This window comes from Bombina bombina, chromosome 4 (genome assembly GCF_027579735.1).
Source record: "Bombina bombina isolate aBomBom1 chromosome 4, aBomBom1.pri, whole genome shotgun sequence".
NCBI classification, from domain to species: domain Eukaryota; kingdom Metazoa; phylum Chordata; class Amphibia; order Anura; family Bombinatoridae; genus Bombina; species Bombina bombina.
The window spans coordinates 579,681,945-579,700,728 of NC_069502.1; positions in this window are offsets into that span (position 1 = coordinate 579,681,945).

An 18,784-nucleotide genomic window follows, 5' to 3' on the forward strand; every position below is an offset into this window, starting at 1 on the left:
TACATCTTGTTAACTTCCTACCTGAACCCAATATAAACCTGCTTCCTCCCATGGTCCTTTGCTGGTTTATTGAAGTGTAATAGCTACAGTTCCAGTCCTTACCTTTTCTACAGCATAACAGGATTTAAACTGTGTATTTATTTCCTTTTCTATCAGCATACCTCTATTTCAGCCGGAGCTGACATTTCATATCTGCAGCAGGACTTCACTCCACACCTCCCCCATCCAGGGTCTGCTTGTGAGTATTCCTAACAACCTGGCGTGACACGCCACTCAGCAAACAGGAAACGCAGGGACCACAGCGTTCACACTGCTCACCAAGCTCATTGGGACCGGATCTCTGTGCTGCACTCATCGCACTCACAGCAGCTGCAGTTTGCTTAAAGGGGAAATCACATTCAGCGACTTCTGGACAGGTGCTGTATAAACTCTCATAAACACACTGTGCAACTCTCTTCTGAAGTACACTTAAACATACTACAAGTATAAGATTTGTATAGTGAAGCTGCTTGCATTTAACCGTGAACTCTCTCTACTAACTGCATCCTGAAATACAATTAACCTCTGCATTACTGTTTGTAAACTGAAGCTGCTTGCATTTAACCCTGGTCTCTTTCTACTAACTGCATCCTGATATATAATTAACCTCTGCAGTACTGTTTATCTCTGTATATCCATTGCTACGAATACCTGCCAAAGTCAACTCCCACTAATAGACACTCCAGTTACTGGGAGCTAGCTGTCCGGCAAAATTAAAAACAAGTGTTATACAGTTCACTAAAAGCATATAGTGTACTGTCATCCTCAACTCTTGTAACACATCCTCAATTTTACATGATATCTTGGTTGTTACAATTACAAGTGAGTTGATTGTTACACTTGAGTGAGCCTGCACTGCAAGGGATCTGAAGCTGTACCCCCAGTTTGTAGTGTGACAAGATAGCTTTATCTAATAGTGGGGTTGGTCACAATCCTTTAGGGGAAAACATCATCATTTTTTTTTTTTTTTTTTATCAACAAAATTGACCATAGACTTTAAAGGATTTTTTGTTGATAATCATAAGATAAGTTCTTCAAAATGATTGTGATCAACCCCAGTATTAATAAAGCAGAATGCAGTACAACATCAATAATATAGAAACATTCTGTCTTATATTCTAGCATGGTAACTTGTAGCCTCAGTGGGTGTGATAAGCTATTTATACATCTAGCTAAAGGGCATTAGCAATTGATAGGGAATGATTTTAAGAAGCACAGCCCTGAGTAGCAAACAACATGATACATGTGATAGCAATAGGTACATTAGTAAAATATTTGCATCCAAAAAGTGTGATTAGTAGTAAAAAGTATCGTAAATAATAGTCCTACCTTAGAAAATGGCTGCTAACCCAGGAGGAGGGGGAGAAAGCTGAGGAGGAGAAGCACAGAAAGACTGCAGTTTCAGTTTGGCCTATGAAGAAAAGTTAAAGAGCTATGAAAATGAATATTTGTCATGGATTGAGCAATAAAAAGATACAAACATGAAATGTCAGCCTCCGAGAAGCTGAAAGTTAATGGGGATGTGCAAAGTGGACAAGTAGCAGATAAAGCTGAATTGCAGAATGTAAAGCTATTTAAAAATGATATTTCTGCTACAGACGGCAAAAAGAAAATGAATTTGGAGCATGAAAAGAGAAGGAAGACTTTAAAGTATTTCATGATTTAGAAAAAAAACATGTAATTTTAAACAACTTTTCAATCTACTTCTGATATCTAATTTGCTTCATTCTCTTGATATCCTATGTTGAAAAGCATATCCAACTAGGCTCAGTAGCTGCTGATTGGTGGCTGCACATAGATGCCTCGTGTGATTAGCTCACTCATGTGTATTGCTCTTTCTTCAACAAAGGTTGTCTAAAGTATGAATCAAATTAGCTAATAGAACTAAATGGGAACGTTGTTAAAAATTGTAGGATCTATCTGAATCATGAAAGAAGAAAATTAGGTTTCATGTCCCTTTAAGTGAAGCTAGATATGAAAATAAATCCTGCTTTAGTGAATCTGAGCAGAGCAACACACTTTACAACCATGTGCAGTTGCTCTAACCAGACAGTGATTGTGTAAACATGGATGATGAGCGTGCTGATTCCCCAACCAGGGGTAAAGCAAATACAGACATGTATGTTGCTTGTGCACAGGCCACAGGTAAGAATTATGCACTGCCAGGATTTGGGGCTAGTTTTCAGATAAGTAAGTATGTGATTGGATGGAATGCATGATATGTTTTTTTTTCTTAAATAATTTTTTAAAGCATGAATATGAAACAATATCCAGACTGTCATGGTTGTTTATAATGAAAGTCCAATATAAACCAGCACCAATGAATATGCAGTATATTAATATAGGCTAGTAGCACCTGCTGAGCATTGCCCTTAGTACATAAATATTGTTTGTTATACTGTCTTTGTGACAAATAATCAGTATAACAATCGATATTTATTAATCTACTTCTAGACCATTTCAGGTCTCCATATAGGGGATATACTAGTCTATTACAATTGGATATTTTTATTGCTATTAATGGTCTCAAAGAAGTTAACTCTATGGGGGGTAGTTATCAAGCCGTCAACCTCAAATACGCTGGAATTCCGCAGCGTATTTGTGGCGAGGCTGATTCGCCTAAGTTATCAAGCCCTAGATACCGGCAAAAGTAGAATTTTGTGGCGTAAGCTTCGATCCGCCGGACTCAGTCCGACACAGATCGATTCTTACGTCACTCCAGATGTTCTGCACACAAGTGCGGCACAATCTGACTACTTTTGCTAGTTATCAAAAAACTAGCAGGTACGCTCGGCACTTTTACAGCCCAGCGTACCTGGTTTTCAATCCGCCGCCCTGGAGGCGGCGGATCCCATAGGAATCAATGGGAGTCTGACCATAGCGAAAGTTCATGTTCGCTGCTGACAGACATCCCATTGATTCCTATGGGAGATGTCTGCACCTAACACCCTAACATGTACCCCGAGTCTAAACACCCCTAATCTGTCCCCCTACACCGCCGCAACTAAAAAAAAGTGTTTACCCCCTAAACCGCCGCTCCCGGAGCCCACCGCAAGCTATAATAAACATGTTAACCCCTAAACCGCCGCAACTATAATATATGTATTAACTCCTAAACCGCCGGACCCCACCACAACCTATATTAAACTTAGTAACCCCTAATCTGCCCCCCTACACCGTCGCCACTGTAATAAATTTATTAACCCCTATCCTGCCCCCCACTACACTGCCGCCACTGTAATAAAAATATTAACCCCTACACCATCGCCACTGTAATAAATTTATTAACCCCTATCCTGCCCCCCACTACACCGCCGCCACTGTAATAAAATTATTAACCCCTAAACCTAAGTCTAACACTAACCCTAACACCCCCTAACTTAAATATTAATTAAATAAATCAAAATAATATTTATCTTATGAACTAAATTAATCCTATTTAAAACTAAATACTTACCTTTAAAATAAACCCTAATATAGCTACAATATAAATAATAATTATATTGTAGTTATCTTAGGATTTATTTTTATTTTACAGGCAAATTTCAATTTATTTTAACTAGGTACAATAGCTATTAAATAGTTATTAACTATTTAATAGCTTACCTAGCTAAAATAAAGAGAAATTTACCTGTAAAATAAAAACTAACCTAAGTTACAATTACACCTAACACTACACTATACTTTAATAAATTATTCCTATTTAAAACTAAATAATTACCTGTAAAATAAACCCTAAGATAGCTACAATGTAATTAATAATTACATTGTAGCTATTTTAGGATTTATATTTATTTTACAGGTAACTTTGTATTTATTTTAGCTAGTTAGAATAGTTATTAAATAGTTATTAACTATTTAATAACTACCTAGCTAAAAGAAATACAAAATTACCTGTAAAATAAATCCTAACCTAAGTTACAATTAAACCTAACACTACGCTATCATTACATTAATTAAATAAATTAACTACAAATAACTACAATTAAATACAATTACATAAACTAAAGTACAAAAAAATAAGTTACAAACATTTAAAAAATATTACAATTTAAAGCTACTTACACCTAATCTAAGCCCCCTAATAAAATAAGAAAGCCCCCAAAATAAAAAAAATGCCCTACCCTATTCTAAATTAAAAAAGTTAAAAGCTCTTTTACCTTACCAGCCCTTTCGTCGGGCATGCCCCAAAGAATTCAGCTCTTTTGCCTGTAAAAGAAAAATACAACCCCCCCAACATTAAAACCCACCCCCCTGAAGATCATCCTACCTTGAGTCGTCTTCACTCAGCCGAGCAGCGATGGAACCGAAGAGGAGATCCGGGGCGGCAGAAGTGATCCTCCAAGCGGCGTTGAAGAAGTCTTCCATCCGGGCAATGTCATCTTCCAAGCGGGGTCTTCAGTCTTCTTCTTCAGGATCCATCTTGCAGACCTCCGACGCGGAACATCCTGCTGGCCCAACGGACTACCGATGAATGAAGGCTCCTTTAAGGGACGTCATCCAAGATGGCGTCCCTTCAATTCCGATTGGAATTAAGGTAGGAAAAATCTGATTGAATCAGCCAATCAGATTGAGCTCGCATTCTATTGGCTGTTCCGATCAGCCAATAGAATGCAAGATCAATCTGATTGGCTGATTCAATCAGATTTTTCCTACCTTAATTCCGATTGGCTGATAGAATCCTATCAGCCAATCGGAATTGAAGGGACGCCATCTTGGATGACGTCCCTTAAAGGAGCCTTCATTCGTCGGTAGTCCGTCGGGCCAGCAGGATGTTCCACGTCTGAGGTTTGCAAGATGGATCCTGAAGACTGAAGACCCCGCTTGGAAGATGACATTGCCCGGATCAAAGACTTCTTCAGCGCCCCTTGGAGGATCACTTCTGCCACTCCGGATCTCCTCTTCGGTTCCATCGCTGCTCGGCTGAGTGAAGATGACTCAAGGTAGGATGATCTTCAGGGGGGTAGCGTTAGGTTTTTTTTAAGGGGGGTTTGGGTTAGATTAGGGGTATGTGGGTGGTGGGTTTTAATGTTGGGGGGGGTTGTATTTATCTTTTACAGGCAAAAGAGCTGAATTCTTTGGGGCATGCCCCACGAAAGGTCCTTTTAAGGGCTGGTAAGGTAAAAGAGCTTTGAACTTTTTTAATTTAGAATAGGGTAGGGCATTTTATTTTGGGGGGCTTTGTTATTTTATTAGGGGGCTTAGATTACGTGTAAGTAGCTTAAAATTGTTGTAATATTTTTTAAATGTTTAACTTTTTATTTTTTTATTTTTTGTAACTTAGCTTTTTTTATTTTTTTGTACTTTAGTTTATGTAATTGTATTTAATTGTAGTTAATGTATTTAATTAATGTAATGATAGTGTAGTGTTAGGTTTAATTGTAACTTAGGTTAGGATTTATTTTACAGGTAATTTTGTATTTCTTTTAGCTAGGTAGTTATTAAATAGTTAATAACTATTTAATAACTATTCTAACTAGCTAAAATAAATACAAAGTTACCTGTAAAATAAATATAAATCCTAAAATAGCTACAATGTAATTATTAGTTATATTGTAGCTATCTTAGGGTTTATTTTGCAGGTAAGTATTTAGTTTTAAATAGGAATAATTTATTAAAGTATAGTGCAGTGTTAGGTGTAATTGTAACTTAGGTTGGTTTTTATTTTACAGGTAAATTTCTCTATTTTAGCTAGGTAAGCTATTAAATAGTTAATAACTATTTAATAGCTATTGTACCTAGTTAAAATAAATTGAAATTTGCCTGTAAAATAAAAATAAATCCTAAGATAGCTACAATATAATTATTTATATTGTAGCTATATTAGGGTTTATTTTAAAGGTAAGTATTTAATTTTAAATATGATTAATTTAGTTCATAAGATAAATATTATTTAGATTTATTTAATATTTAAGTTAGGGGGGTGTTAGGTTTAGGGGTTAATAATTTTATTACAGTGGCGGCGGTGTAGTGGGGGGCAGGATATGGGTTAATAAATTTATTACAGTGGCGGCGGTGTAGTGGGGGGCAGGATATGGGTTAATAAATGTATTATAGGTGGCGACGGTGTAGGGGGGGCAGATTAGGGGTTAATCAGTTTAATATAGGTTGCGGCGGGGTCCTGGAGCGGCGGTTTAGGGGTTAAACTATTTATTTAGTTGCGTCAAGGTGCGGGATCAGCAGGATAGGGGTTAATAACTTTATTATAGAGGGCGACGGTATAGGGGGGGCAGGATAGGGGTTACTAGGTATAATGTAGGTTGCGGCGGTGTCGGGGAGCATCGGTTTAGGAGTTAATACATTTATAAGAGTTGCGGCGGGGTCTAGGAGCGGTGGTTTAGGGGTTACTAACTTTATTTAGTTGCGGGGGGCTCCGGGGCGCCGGTATAGGGGGTAGAACAGTGTAGTTTAGTGTGGGTGCTTAGTGACAGGCTAGCAAAAAAGCCGAAGAGCAGCGAGATCGGATGAGTGATAACCCTCACAGTCTGCTGCTCATCGCCCGGTACTTGGTGCGCGGCTTTTTGACAGCTTTTTTTGATAACTTTAGGCAAATTTTTGCAGGTCCGCGGCGGCGATGTGAGGCGGGCGTATTGGGCCGGCGAAGGCAGGAAAAGTAGACGCGATGATAACTACCCCCCAATATATGTATATTTCCTCAACACCATGATATATTATTGGTATGATTCCACTAACAGATTATTGGCTATTTTTAGTCTGTGATAGCCAGATGTACACACAACATTAATTCACTCTAGCGGAAACAACAGATATATATCCATACTTAAATCGAGTAAAGGATATTGATTTTTATCCACTACCCTTATAAATCATGACCTGCACTAGGTAATCTATGGTAAACAAATACCGCTTGTGCATTAAGGGTGGATATTGCTCTGCTAGACAGAATACAAATGAGAGGAAAAGGGAGCGAGGCAATATCCAAATATATTAAACATAACTTTTATTTAATCCAGGAATATTGTTTAAAAGTCCATAAAAACAAAGAATAAAAAAACAGCTGTGCAGGTTAAGCTTAAGCATTTCAGCTAAAGAGCCATAGTCATAGCTTAACTTGGAAGTGAAAAAACTCACTCTTTATTTCCCAACCTAAACAGCTATTGGTTAAAAACATAAAACTATCACAGCTGAAAGATGATTAGTTAATTAGCTAAATAAGCCATAAAGAAACAAACCCTCACTACATCATAAATAACCTACTGATTATACATTTACCAAGATATACCTGTTCTAATGATACCTCAATAAATTGCTAAAAGACAGAAGATACAAATATATATATATATATATATATATATATATATATATATATATATATATATATATATACATATATAGTGATGATAGTGTGCGTAATACACTACTGTCCTGTCAAAAATTGTACTTACAGAAATACAGCAATATATACATACATCATGTTCCCAAAGCTTCCCTAGGTATATATCTCAAAAACATCTACCAAGACATGGTGAACTTTTTCATAGGGGTTCAAAAACAAAATAGCTTAGTGTCCGGTATACTGTATCTTAGGGGCTTGCCCACCTAAGCCCTCGCATCACAGAGGAAGTTATATGTTTGTTTTTTTTTTACTTGTGTGTATAAATTTACAGGTCTGTTAATAAACGCACAAAATACACCAAAAAATTGCACTGATATCTAAGGGGTATCGAACTTGGCTCCCTTACTTAATAGATCTGGCATCCTAACCACAATGCTACAGCATACAACCCTGATGTTTTGTGCATTTATTAACAGACCTGTAAATTTATACACACAAGTTAAAAAAACATATAACTTCCTCTGTGATGCGGGGCCTTAGGTGGGCAAGCCCATAAGATACAGTATACCAGACAATAAGCTATTTTGTTTTTTAACCCCTATAAAAAAGTTCACCATGTCTTTTTAGAGATATATACCTAGGGAAGCTTTGGGAACATGATGTGTATATATTGATATATATACAGGGAGTGCAGAATTATTAGGCAAGTTGTATTTTTGAGGATTAATTGTATTATTGAACAACAACCATGTTCTCAATGAACCCAAAAAACTAATTAATATCAAAGCTGAATATTTTTGGAAGTAGTTTTTAGTTTGTTTTTAGTTTTAGCTATTTTAGGGGGATATCTGTGTGTGCAGGTGACTATTACTGTGCATAATTATTAGGCAACTTAACAAAAAACAAATATATACCCATTTCAATTATTTATTTTTACCAGTGAAACCAATATAACATCTCAACATTCACAAATATACATTTCTGACATTCAAAAACAAAACAAAAACAAATCAGTGACCAATATAGCCACCTTTCTTTGCAAGGACACTCAAAAGCCTGCCATCCATGGATTCTGTCAGTGTTTTTATCTGTTCACCATCAACATTGCGTGCAGCAGCAACCACAGCCTCCCAGACACTGTTCAGAGAGGTGTACTGTTTTCCCTCCTTGTAAATCTCACATTTGATGATGGACCACAGGTTCTCAATGGGGTTCAGATCAGGTGAACAAGGAGGCCATGTCATTAGATTTTCTTCTTTTATACCCTTTCTTGCCAGCCACGCTGTGGAGTACTTGGACGCGTGTGATGGAGCATTGTCCTGCATGAAAATCATGTTTTTCTTGAAGGATGCAGACTTCTTCCTGTACCACTGCTTGAAGAAGGTGTCTTCCAGAAACTGGCAGTAGGACTGGGAGTTGAGCTTGACTCCATCCTCAACCCGAAAAGGCCCCACAAGCTCATCTTTGATGATACCAGCCCAAACCAGTACTCCACCTCCACCTTGCTGGCGTCTGAGTCGGACTGGAGCTCTCTGCCCTTTACCAATCCAGCCACGGGCCCATCCATCTGGCCCATCAAGACTCACTCTCATTTCATCAGTCCATAAAACCTTAGAAAAATCAGTCTTGAGATATTTCTTGGCCCAGTCTTGACGTTTCAGCTTGTGTGTCTTGTTCAGTGGTGGTCGTCTTTCAGCCTTTCTTACCTTGGCCATGTCTCTGAGTATTGCACACCTTGTGCTTTTGGGCACTCCAGTGATGTTGCAGCTCTGAAATATGGCCAAACTGGTGGCAAGTGGCATCTTGGCAGCTGCACGCTTGACTTTTCTCAGTTCATGGGCAGTTATTTTGTGCCTTGGTTTTTCCACACGCTTCTTGCGACCCTGTTGACTATTTTGAATGAAACGCTTGATTGTTCGATGATCACGCTTCAGAAGCTTTGCAATTTTAAGAGTGCTGCATCCCTCTGCAAGATATCTCACTATTTTTGACTTTTCTGAGCCTGTCAAGTCCTTCGTTTGACCCATTTTGCCAAAGGAAAGGAAGTTGCCTAATAATTATGCACACCTGATATAGGGTGTTGATGTCATTAGGCCACACCCCTTCTCATTACAGAGATGCACATCACCTAATATGCTTAATTGGTAGTAGGCTTTCAAGCCTATACAGCTTGGAGTAAGACAACATGCATAAAGAGGATGATGTGGTCAAAATACTCATTTGCCTAATAATTCTGCACTCCCTGTGTGTGTGTGTATATATATATATATATATATATATATATATATATATATATATATATATATTTGTATCTTCTGTCTTTAAGCAATTAATTGAAGTTTCATTAGAACAGGTATATCTTGGTAAATGTTATAATCAGTAGGTTATTTATGATGTAGTGAGGGTTTGTTTCTTTATGGCTTATTTAGCTATATTAACTAATTATCTTTCAGCTGTGATAGTTTTATGTTTTAACCAATAGCTGTTTAGATTGGGAAATATAGAGTGAGTTTTTTCACTTCCAAGTTAAGCTATGACTATGGCTCTTTAGCTGAAACGCGTAAGCTTAACCTACACAGCTGTTTTTTATTCTTTGTTTTTAAACTTTGGTGGTGTGATTATAGGCCTAGATTTAGAGTTCGGCGGTAGCCGTCAAAACCAGCGTTAGAGGCTCCTAACGCTGGTTTTGGCCGCCCGCTGGTATTTGGAGTCAGTGATTAAAGGGTCTAACGCTCACTTTACAGCCGCGACTTTTCCATACCGCAGATCCCCCTACGCCATTTGCATAGCCTATCTTTTCAATGGGATCTTTCTAACGCTGGTATTTAGAGTCGTTTCTGCAGTGAGCGTTAGAGCTCTAACGACAAGATTCCAGCCGCCTGAAAATAGCAGGAGTTAAGAGCTTTCTGGCTAACGCCGGTTCATAAAGCTCTTAACTACTGTACCCTAAAGTACACTAACACCCATAAACTACCTATGTACCCCTAAACCGAGGTCCCCCCACATCGCCGCCACTCGATTAAAATTTTTAACCCCTAATCTGCCGACCGCCACCTACGTTATACTTATGTACCCCTAATCTGCTGCCCCTAACCCCGCCGACCCCTATATTATATTTATTAACCCCTAACTTGCCCCACACAACGTCGCCGCAAGCTACTTAAAAAAATTAACCCCTAATCTTCCGACCGCAAATCGCCGCCACCTACGTTATCCCTATGTACCCCTAATCTTCTGCCCCTAACATCGCCGACCCCTATGTTATATTTATTAACCCCTAATCTGCCCCCCACAACGTCGCCGACACCTACCTACACTTATTAACCCCTAATCTGCCGAGCGGACCTGAGCGCTACTATAATAAAGTTATTAACCCCTAATCCGCCTCACTAACCCTATCATAAATAGTATTAACCCCTAATCTGCCCTCCCTAACATCGCCGACACCTACCTTCAATTATTAACCCCTAATCTGCCGACCGGAGCTCACCGCTATTCTAATAAATGTATTAACCCCTAAAGCTAAGTCTAACCCTAACACTAACACCCCCCTAAGTTAAATATAATTTTTATCTAACGAAATAAATTAACTCTTATTAAATAAATGATTCCTATTTAAAGCTAAATACTTACCTGTAAAATAAATCCTAATATAGCTACAATATAAATTACATTTATATTATAGCTATTTTAGGATTAATATTTATTTTACAGGTAACTTTGTATTTATTTTAACCAGGTACAATAGCTATTAAATAGTTAAGAACTATTTAATAGTTACCTAGTTAAAATAATTACAAATTTACCTGTAAAATAAATCCTAACCTAAGATATAATTAAACCTAACACTACCCTATCAATAAAATAATTAAATAAACTACCTACAATTACCTACAATTAACCTAACACTACACTATCAATAAATTAATTAAACACAATTCCTACAAATAAATACAATTAAATAAACTAGCTAAAGTACAAAAAATAAAAAAGAACTAAGTTACAGAAAATAAAAAAATATTTACAAACATAAGAAAAATATTACAACAATTTTAAACTAATTACACCTACTCTAAGCCCCCTAATAAAATAACAAAGACCCCCAAAATAAAAAATTCCCTACCCTATTCTAAATTTAAAAAGTTACAAGCTCTTTTACCTTACCAGCCCTGAACAGGGCCCTTTGCGGGGCATGCCCCAAGAATTTCAGCTCTTTTGCCTGTAAAAGAAAACATACAATACCCCCCCCCCCAACATTACAACCCACCACCCACATACCCCTAATCTAACCCAAACCCCCCTTAAATAAACCTAACACTAAGCCCCTGAAGATCTTCCTACCTTGTCTTCACCATGCCAGGTTCACCGATCCGTCCTGGCTCCAAGATCTTCATCCAACCCAAGCGGGGGTTGGCGATCCATAATCCGGTGCTCCAAAGTCTTCCTCCTATCCGGCAAGAAGAGGACATCCGGACCGGCAAACATCTTCTCCAAGCGGCATCTTCTATGTTCTTCCATCCGATGACGACCGGCTCCATCTTGAAGACCTCCAGCGCGGATCCATCCTCTTCTTCCGACGACTAGACGACGAATGACGGTTCCTTTAAGGGACGTCATCCAAGATGGCGTCCCTCGAATTCCGATTGGCTGATAGGATTCTATCAGCCAATCGGAATTAAGGTAGGAATTTTCTGATTGGCTGATGGAATCAGCCAATCAGAATCAAGTTCAATCCGATTGGCTGATCCCATCAGCCAATCAGATTGAGCTCGCATTCTATTGGCTGTTCCGATCAGCCAATAGAATGCGAGCTCAATCTGATTGGCTGATGGGATCGGCCAATCGGATTGAACTTGATTCTGATTGGCTGATTCCATCAGCCAATCAGAAAATTCCTACCTTAATTCCGATTGGCTGATAGAATCCTATCAGCCAATCGGAATTCGAGGGACGCCATCTTGGATGACGTCCCTTAAAGGAACCGTCATTCGTCGTCTAGTCGTCGGAAGAAGAGGATGGATCCGCGCTGGAGGTCTTCAAGATGGAGCCGGTCGTCATCGGATGGAAGAACATAGAAGATGCCGCTTGGAGAAGATGTTTGCCGGTCCGGATGTCCTCTTCTTGCCGGATAGGAGGAAGACTTTGGAGCACCGGATTATGGATCGCCAACCCCCGCTTGGGTTGGATGAAGATCTTGGAGCCAGGACGGATCGGTGATACCTGGTGAGGTGAAGACAAGGTAGGAAGATCTTCAGGGGCTTAGTGTTAGGTTTATTTAAGGGGGGTTTGGGTTAGATTAGGGGTATGTGGGTGGTGGGTTGTAATGTTGGGGGGGGGTATTGTATGTTTTTTTTTACAGGCAAAAGAGCTGAAATTCTTGGGGCATGCCCCGCAAAGGGCCCTGTTCAGGGCTGGTAAGGTAAAAGAGCTTGTAATTTTTGTATTTTAGAATAGGGTAGGGAATTTTTTATTTTGGGGGTCTTTGTTATTTTATTAGGGGGCTTAGAGTAGGTGTAATTAGTTTAAAATTGTTGTAATATTTTTCTTATGTTTGTAAATATTTTTTTATTTTCTGTAACTTAGTTCTTTTTTATTTTTTGTACTTTAGATAGTTTATTTAATTGTATTTATTTGTAGCAATTGTGTTTATTTAATTTATTGATAGTGTAGTGTTAGGTTAATTGTAGGTAATTGTAGGTAGTTTATTTAATTATTTTATTGATAGGGTAGTGTTAGGTTTAATTATAACTTAGGTTAGGATTTATTTTACAGGTCAATTTGTAATTATTTTAACTAGGTAACTATTAAATAGTTCTTAACTATTTAATAGCTATTGTACCTGGTTAAAATAATTACAAAGTTGCCTGTAAAATAAATATTAATCCTAAAATAGCTATAATATAAATGTAATTTATATTGTAGCTATATTATGATTTATTTTACAGGTAAGTATTTAGCTTTAAATAGGAATAAGTTATTTAATAAGAGTTAATTTATTTCGTTAGATGTAAATTATATTTAAGTTAGGGGGGTGTTAGTGTTAGGGTTAGACTTAGCTTTAGGGGTTAATACATTTATTAGAATAGCGGTGAGCTCCGGTCGGCAGATTAGGGGTTAATAATTGAAGTTAGGTGTCGGCGATGTTAGGGAGGGCAGATTAGGGGTTAATACTATTTATGATAGGGTTAGTGAGGCGGATTAGGGGTTAATACATTTATTATAGTAGCGCTCAGGTCCGCTCGGCAGATTAGGGGTTAATAAGTGTAGGTAGGTGTCGGCGACGTTGTGGGGGGCAGATTAGGGGTTAATAAATATAACATAGGGGTCGGCGATGTTAGGGCAGCAGATTAGGGGTACATAGGGATAACGTAGGTGGCGGCGGTTTACGGAGCGGCAGATTAGGGGTTAAAAGTGTAATGCAGGGGTCAGCGATAGCGGGGGCGGCAGATTAGGGGTTAATAAGTGTAAGGTTAGGGGTGTTTAGACTCGGGGTACATGTTAGAGTGTTAGGTGCAGACGTAGGAAGTGTTTCCCCATAGGAAACAATGGGGCTGCGTTAGGAGCTGAACGCTGCTTTTTTGCAGGTGTTAGGTTTTTTTTTTCAGCTTAAACAGCCCCATTGTTTCCTATGGGAGAATCGTGCACGAGCACGTTTTTGAGGCCGGCCGCATCCGTAAGCAACTCTGGTATCGAGAGTTGCATTTGCGGTAAAAATGCTCTACGCTCCTTTTTTGGAGCCTAACGCAGCATTTGTTTGAACTCTCGATACCAGAGTTAAATTTATGGTGCGGCCAGAAAAAAGCCCGCGAAGCGTTAACAGCCCTTTTACCGCCGAACTCTAAATCTAGCCGATAGACTTTTAAACACTATTCCTGGATTAAATAAGTTATGTTTTATATATTTGGATATTGCCTCGCTCCCTTTTCCTATCATTTATTTTAGATGATCACATGAAAATAATTTTTGCATAAAAATAAAACTGTAAAACATAAAACCTGCATATACATTTTTAAAAGAGGAATATTGCACAATATTAGCAGAATTATCCCAAATGAGGAAAAGAATTTATATCTATACTGACAGAATGGCAAGGTTGATACCAACAAATTAGAATTAAAGAAACAGGTTCCAATCAAAATCCTTATTCATACCTTTAGGTATGAGGGCTTCTAATTTAAATATCCAAAACATCTCTCTAATTTTTAAAAGGCATTCCCTATCCCCACCTCTCCTTGGCCTATCCACTTGTTCTATAATTTGAAATCTTAGTTGCCTAATATTGTGACCCATAGAGAGGAAGTGAGGGGACACTGGAGCATCTTTGTTTTTACATCTAATGTTAGACTTATGTTCTGTTATCCTCTCCCTTACCTCTCTACAGGTCTCTCCGATATAAATTAGGCCACATGGGCACTTAATAAGATAAATGGAATAAGTGGCCCTGCAGGTTAGGTATTTATTTATGTGGAACTTTTTCCTATTTATTGGGTGATGGAAATATTCTCCTTTTATCATTGAGCTGCAATTACTGCAGCTGAGACATGGATAACACCCACTTCTTTTTGAACCTATTGTTCTCTGAATACTTTGTTTACTACTACCTATGTCAGTATGAACTAACATGCCCTTGATACTCTGGTTCCTTCTATAGGCTACCATTGGATTATAGCTTAGACGGCATATTCTGTAGCAAGATATTGGCATGATTTGGTTTTGAGCAAACATTCCACTGCAAGTATTACTATTGCATAACTATCATTTAACATTTCCCAGGCCCTTGCATTTTAAGGGTGTATTTTTTTGAAGTTCCTAAATGTTTCCTACACCCTCTTTCAGTCTCACCTTATCTTATCAATAATCTTTTTGACTTTCTAGATTGTCATTTGGAAGACTCGCTGCTCTGCTGTTTGATATGTATACTTGACATGGCTTTCACTTGCACTTGTTAACACTCATGATTTATATTTCTTTCACACAAATTTATATACACTTTCGAGCTCTTTTAATCTTGTGTACACTAAAATGATTCATAATCCCAGTGTCAAACTTGCACACACTAAACTCATATCATTTTTGCACTCAAACTCAACTCAAACTCAAGCTTGTACACTTCCTCAAACATACTCTCTCATATACTCAGTGTCAGGCTCTACTAATCTGTAGCAGTCCCAATCACTCACTTATACTCACATATGTTGAAAGAAAGAACTTGCATGATGCACAATATAATGACGTTTTCAACATCTCAGTTATTGTATTGTATTAACTGTTAGTAATTGATCAAACTTTTAAATTATAACACTAAACTTTTGCATTCTTTCATTTTGTTTCAGCATTTGTTAGAAACAGAAAGTAAGAAAATCCAATCAAAACAAAAATGTTATTCTTTATTGAAGAAATACCTAAGTAGGTGTCTGTAGCAGCACTACATTTTAGGAAAACATTCTTGCAAAACTGCTGTTATATAGTGCTGCAGTCACATTTAAGTTCCTGAGCTAACATCCTTGCTTTTCAACAAAATATACCAAAGTAACTAATACAATTTTTATGATAAACGTAATTAGAAAGTTGTTTAAAATCACATGCTCTGCTCATACTTTACTCCCGAGAAGGGCTACAAAATACGCAATCTCAGCTTCAATAAATGTCCAAAATGCTCGCTCTCTGCAGCTGATCTAATGCACATGATCTGGAGCTGTCCTAAAATAAGGCATCTCTGGTGGAAGCTAGAGTTCTGGCTTAATAAAACTATTAAAATCTCTCATCTGGGTCTTACACAGTTACAGATCATCTTTGGCCCAAAGAATCATAATTTACATGATAAACTGATACTTCTCTCCATATTGGCAACCAGATATCTTATTCTTAAAAAATGGAAAATGAGAGCAACTCCATCTATTCCAGAGATAAAGAATTGTCTGAAAAAACAATGTTTACTAGAACAAAGGGACTCAGACATCAGACAATTCTTTGGCAAATGGTCAGCCTTTATTAAGTCACTGCCTGATATTGAGATGAATGATCTAATATTCCCATTTAGGAACTCGGAACTGGTGCTTTTAGGCACCTGGTAATGACTAAGTAATTGAGATGAGTTAAGATGCTCCCCTGGAATTCCTTTGTTCTTACCTTCGCGTCTCCTGCCCTCCATATTACGGTCCTCCGTGGGGGGGGGGGAGAGAAGGTCCCCCCCCGTCATTCCTCCTGTCCTTGTCCCTTCCCCTTCCTTCCCTTGCCTCCCTCCCCCCCCCCTTTTTTTCCCTTCTCTTTTTTTTCTTTTTCCTTCCTTTTGTTATTTTAGGGTTGGGTTGCTTATTTAAAGTTTCAGCAGAATAACCAATTGCTCACTGTTCTGACTTAAATATAAAATAATTTTGAATTGTCTGATTTTTTTTGTGATTCCTATGTCACTTGTTTCTGTGAACTATTGCTGATATGTAAATAAAATATATATATATATATATATATATATATATATATATATATATATATATTAAAAAAAAATCACATGCTCTGGTTAGCCATGGTTAAAAACGGTCATATGTCAATTTCCTCATGCTACCAACTTCCCAGTTCCCTCAAATGTACATCTAACCTTGAAAAAAATTCTCTAGATTGGAATGCATTGACAATAATATTGACACTAGGTCCATCCAAGCTTCTGTTTAAAAAAATTATACAGGTCACTCTGTACTCCACCTGGAGGGAATCTCATATCAAACTTCTCTATAAGACATACTTTACCCCGGAAAAAAGGCTTCAGGTGTGGTAACATGTAATTTTATAAGTGTCCAAAAGGCTCAATGCCTGCAGCTGATCTTTTTACATATGTTGTGGAACTGTCCTAGAATAAGACAATTCTGGATTAAATTAGAACATTGGTTAAACAATTCGCTGATGGTCTCCCCTCTGGCACTATCATTGGATTATATTGTTTTTCTAGGGAAGGACAGGGAAGAACCACAGTTACATGATACATTAATTAGCATGACTATTCTTACAGCTAGATATTTAATTTTCAAAAAATGGAAAATTTATGTAATCCCAAGTATCATAGAAGTCAAAAATTGTTTGAAAAAACAATGCATACTAGAACAGATAGATACTAATATGAATGACGAGTCTGATATCAGGCAGTTTTTTTTAAAAACTGGTGAGTATTTATCAAAACTCTTCCCCCATTTAGGAACTCAGTTAGTGCTCCTGGGACTGTGGTAAAATCTCTGTTTAAACTATCTTGCCCATCGCTCATTCTTTTCTTTCCCCCTTTTGGGGGAAATATTATTTTTATTTTTTTCTCACTCTTCCTTTTTTTCCCTTTTCTTCCCTTTCTTCTTCTTTTTCTGGTTTTCTTTTGAAAAAAATGGATACTCTAACAAATAGAGTTTGAGGTACAGATTAAGATACATGAGTCTTGTTTTCCTTAGTTTTATTGGAGGTTACCTGAACAGAGAAATATGTTATCTGTGATTTAGCAGCTTGTCCAATGTGCTATAAAACGGGAAATGTTTGTGATATACCATTTATTATCCTGCCCTGCGTGGCAGAAAATTTTGTGCATTCCGATGTTCTTTCTTTATATTCTGTACCCTCTATTAGATATAAATAAAAGGTTAAAAAAAAAATCACATGCTCTTTTTGAACAATGAAAGAACAATTTGGGAATTCATGTCCCATTAATTCCAATAATAAAAATAAAAAAAAACAATGTGATTATTCACTGCCAATAGTTCACGCTACTGGTGTTTTTGTGCATTCTTTTCCTTTTAATAGAACCTCATCTTTTTTTTTTTTTAAATATACTTTTCTTATTTTTATATAATTTAGTCTTTAGAAATGATCATACTAGGCAGACAGGCAATCAAAAGCTTCATAGTGGATGATTAAATAGATATTACATTTAATTTTATTTTTTCATGATTCAGATACATTTAGCCACCAAACAGCAAGCACTACCCATGTGCTGAACTAAGAAAAGCTTACATTCCTGCTTTTCAAATAAAGATACCAAGAGAATGAAGACAATTTGATAATAGGAGTAAATTAGAAAGTTTCTTAAAATTGCATGCTCTATCTGAATCATGAAAGAAACCGTGGGTTTCATATCCCTTTAAATGATAAAATAAATACAATAGAACACTCTTAGCATACCAAACTTGGATGTACAGTAACTATATTAATACGCATACATACATTTTTATATAACATAGGTTAATTAAACATATGCCATCAATTGAACACTTTAAGGAACATCAGGTAAATGAATAGGGAGGGCAATGTGAATACTGATATAGCTGTGATAAATAATGTGTTTGTGGATAATGAAAAAAACAAACGCCTAGATCACGAGTTTGGCATTAGCCTTAAAAAGCAGCGTTGAGAGGTCCCAACGCTGCTTTTTAACGCCCGCTGGTATTACGACTGACAGGTACAGGTGTACCGCTCACT